The following is a 4,962-nucleotide window of genomic DNA, read 5'->3' as shown; positions in this document are numbered from 1 at the left end:
TCAAATAAGGCCACATTCTGAGATACAGGGGCTTAGGACTTCAACATACCGAATGCTGGGGAGAGGGGACACAATTCAGCCCATAACACACTCATAACACACTCAATACACATCGGACACACTGAATTGAAAGGTTATATACTTGGGAAGAGTGCGGGGGCATGTGCTTCTTGGGAGGAGACACTCCCCCAAAGCTCTGATGACAGTGTAACCAGGTATGTATCTGAGCAGCTGGTATAATCCAAATCTCCGTCCTTCCTTAAAGTAACTTCTAGCAGCAGTTCTTCATTTTTATCCTCTGAAGTATCTCTGATAGTGAAGAATGATCACACCTCATGGGGGTTTGTCTAGCAAAGTGCTTGACTGTCCCACCATCCTCCATAACATAGGTACGTTTCCTAACACCTACGAGGAAGCGTTACATGAGTTACCCTTGGGTGATCTCGACTCTCTACTGTAAAGAAGAGTCACGCTTACCCTGCAGTTTCTCAACCCCCTGGAACATACTGGTTTTGACCATCACACAGTTTGAGAAGGGTGTCTTTACTGCCTAAGGACTTTGTGCTTCTGAGAATACGTCTGAAGCAGGCAGACAGACCCTGGGATCAAGCTTTTAGGAAATCTCTTTATTTCATGTTGAGGGGTTCTGCAAGAAGCAGAGGTAGACATATATGCTTAACCTGTCATGTTTGACCAGAAGTTTCTTTTACTTCTTAAAGTTTCACTCTAAGAGATATGGCATAGGAAAAACTCTCTTATTAGGCCTGTAGGGTTGATCTAGATGGAAATGTTACCTTTTCTAAATGCAAAGCTTACTGGAGAACAGAAAATTTGAATCAAATGAATACAGACCTTTAAGACCTCAAGCATCTACATTTCCAGCAAATTAGAAGTTTACTAAATTAATAGCTTTAAAAAACACAACCGAGACGGCCAAACTGAAAAGGAATCTACGCTTCCACAGTAACGTGCTTCCTGATCTGGAGGAATTGGGTACTCTATCCCAGATCCCGAAAGATAGTTGGAAACAGAAAGTTATGTCCTTAATGGATGTAAATCTACATTTGCAACCTACATTGTTTATAAAAGAGAAAATTGGCTAATTAATTTCTTTCTTTCTCAATATTCTCCCTCTTTAGACATTTTCTATCTACTGTCACTTCTCTAAAATTTCAGAGGAAGAGAGAAGGGGTTAGGCAGGGATGAGTGGAGGGGAGCAGGTTACAAGCTGTAGGAGGCAGCCACTTGGACCTTTCGATTCATTCATCGTAAACTGATACTCATCAGCCACCAGAAATGTGGGGAAACAACTCACTCCTACCAATGACCTAAAATAATGTAATATTCCTTGATTCTTTGTATTTTAAGTGGCTTTTTTTCTTTGTACATTTGTAACAGATATAATCATTTGGAAGAATTTAAATCAATCTAGTTTTAAATTTCTCTTAAAAATAACAAGCTTACTGGATGATGTCTTTACTCACTGAATCAGTATTGCATTGTTTTAGAGAGAGGGCAGACACTAGCTAGAAAAACAGTTATTGTTCAGTTCTGACTGTCTTTTTTTTTTTTTTGCATCTGAATGAGAGAAAAGTCTTAAAAGCCCGGCTTGGTTGAGAGAGAAAATGTCAAGCCTTCCCTTCACTTACCGAAACCAAAGCTCAGAGATCCGAACATAAAGTTCTGCATAAGAGGACTTGGAGTATGAAATAAAGCAATGTCTCCTTGCCTGCAGAGGAAGTGGATGGCATTTCTAGCTGAAGGATGGAGTGGGAGGAAGGAGGAAGATGCAGGAGATGTGAGATTAGGGTGGAGACACCAGGAGGTTCCTGAGAAAGGATCCAGCAATCATATACCTGTGCCTCGGGGAAGGGTGAGGGGGTACACGTGATATCAGAGAAACTTCTGATGGATTGAGGGAGACTCATAATATCCAGGCTTGCACTTTAGGTCGTGAAAATTAGGATTAATCTCTTCCCACTTGAGAATCAATACGGAACACCACCTGCAAATTAGTGGCCCCTTGCAATTTTGTTTTCTATTCACAAACTGCTCTTTTAATAATAATACCAGGTAATTACAAAACTTCTTTTCATGCGCTGGGCCCTGTGCTAAGTACTTTACATGGATTATCTCATCATTTTTCACAGGAGTCCTATAAGAGACACTATTTCACGGAGGGGCAATGGAGTTTGAAAGAGGATAAATACTTTGCCCACAATGACTTGCTGGGAAGTGTGGAGCCAGGGTAGGAACCAAGCTCTGAGTCCCTCTGCAGTGCTGCCTCCGTCTCTCCTGTCCCCCATCTTCTCTTCCCCCCTCCCTCATAGCCGTTCTGCTGTCCTCACCCTCTCCCCAACAAAAGAGGGTAAGCTCTATAACTAACCATCCATCCTAGCTCAGAGTTTGACCAACTGCCATGTACTTGAAACTCATTCACACTAAATTGTTACGTCAACCAGGCACTCAATTATTTTTTTAACTTTACTGAGGTATAATCTACAGATTGTAAAACTCACTCATTTTAAGTGTCCAATTCAGCAATTTTTCATAAGTTTACTGAGCTGTGCAATCATACCTATAATCCAGTTTTAGAATATTTTCTTCACCTCCTAAATTCTCTCATGTCCGTTTACAGTCTATCTCTGTAGCTACCCTCCACCCCAGACAATTGGTAATCTACTTTCTGTCTCTATAGGTTTGCCTCTTCAAGACATTTCATATACATGAAAGCATACAGTATACAGTGGTCTTTTGTGACTGGCTTCTTTCACTTGGTGTAGCATTTCTGAGATGCTGTAGCATGCATCAATTCTTTTTTCTTGCTGAATAGTATTCCACTGTGACATTTTGTTTAGTCATTCACTAAGCCTTCACTGGACATTTGTTTCCACTTTTTTGGGGGGGGCAGGAGGGAGGTAATTAGTTTTACTTATTTGTTTTATTTTTTTGGATGGAAGTACTGGGGATTGACCAGGACCTTGTGCATGCTAGACATACACTCTATGACTGAGCTCTCCCCTCCCCGACTCCACCCCCATTTCCACTTTTTGACTATTGTAAATAATGCTGCTGTGAACACTTGCACGCTGGTCTTTATGTGGACATATGTTTTCATTTCCTTTGAATAGGTATCCAGGAGTGGAGTTGCTGGGTCATATGGTAAGTTACTGCTTAACTTTTTAAGAAACAGCAACTTGCATTTTAAGCTTCATCTCTGAATGTGCATTTAAAGTCTTTTCCCTCAATTAAAGGAATTTCAACCATCAGTAAGCGATGGGAACTCTGACTTCATTCTTTAAGAATGCTTTGCAGAGTGCCTGAGGCCCTCTGAAGACAGCTGTGTGCTCCCTGCACACAGCTCCTCCCTATTGGGGGTAAATTGTCAGAGTCTCCTGAGGTCAAGCCTGGTGGCCATGAGGGCTACAACGGGGTCCCGCGGGGGCCAGCGCTCTACAGGAGGTCCACCAGGAAGTCTTCAGTCTACAGACTGAATTTAGCTTGCAGGCAGGTATTGCTGGCCTACATGAAGTTTTAAAAATTAGAGTGTGTATAGCTCAGTCATGCATTCTCCTTTTTACCCGCATTTCTCACCACTCACCATTGACCACTGTAAGAACAAAGTTGGAGGACTCACACAACCTGATTTCAATACCTACCATCAAGCTATCATAATCAAGACTGTGATATCTGGTGAAAGAATGAGCAGATAAATAAATGGAATAGAAGACAGAGTCTAGAAATAGACCTGCTTTATGTGCTCAATTGATCTTTGACACAGGTGCAAAGGCTACTTCAAAGACAGAGTCTAGAAATAGACCTGCTTTATGTGCTCAATTGATCTTTGACACAGGTGCAAAGGCTACTTCATAGAGAAAAGACAGTCTTTTCAAGAAACAGTGCTAGAGACTGGACACTCATATGCAAAAAAACCCACAAAAACTAAGCAAAACCAGACCAAAATACCTCTGCTCTTCAAAAAAACTGTTAAGAAAATGAAAAGAAAGCCATAGAATGGAAGAAAATATTTGCAAAACACGTATCTCTTAAAGGACTGGTAACTACATTACATATATAAAGAACTTAAAAAATCAATGGTAAAGAAACAAACAACCCAGTAAGAAAATGGGCAAAAGATGTGAACATAAACCACACCAAAGACAATATGCTGATGCAAGTGAGTACATGAAAAGATGTTCAACATTAGTCCTTAGGGACAAACAAATCAAAATCATGGTGTGTAACATAGGTAATGGTTAACATTAAAAAACAAAACAGAAACATCTTTTGATATCAAATGCTGGCAAGGATGCAAAGCAACTTGACTTTTCATACACTGCTAGTGGGAATGCAAAATGCTACAAACCTTTTGGAAAACAGTTTGGCAGTTTCTAATAAAGTTAAAATATACTTACTATAAAATCCAGAAATCCCATTCCACGGTATTTACCCAAGAGAAATAAAAACTTATGTTCATACACACATTGTATATGAATGCTTCCAACTGTTTTATTTATGATTGCCCCAAACTGGGAGCAAACCAAATGCTCATCAGCTGGTGAGTGGGTACACAAACTGATACAGCCACACTGTGGAATAGTACTCAGCCATAAAAAGGAACAGCCTGCTGAGCAACATGACGGCATGAAGGAATTTCAAGCGCATTATGCTAAGTGAAAGATATAGCCTCAAAAGGTTTAATACTGTATGATTCCATTTATATGATGTTCTTAAAAAGGCAAAACCATAGGACCAAGATTGGTGGCACTGGTGGGTCGAAAGCTGGGGAAGGGGTTGAATAGAAAGAAGCATAGGAAACTTCTATGGAGAGGGAGATGCTCTGTATCTTTGAAGTAGTGGTGGTTATGGACTGTGCCTGTCAAAACTCACAGGACTGTACACTGTACACTAAACATGACGAATTCTATTGCATGTAAATGATTCCTCAATGAACCTGAATGC

This window comes from Camelus dromedarius, chromosome 21 (assembly GCF_036321535.1).
Source record: "Camelus dromedarius isolate mCamDro1 chromosome 21, mCamDro1.pat, whole genome shotgun sequence".
NCBI lineage: Eukaryota > Metazoa > Chordata > Mammalia > Artiodactyla > Camelidae > Camelus > Camelus dromedarius.
Note: the sequence above shows the minus strand (reverse complement) of the source record.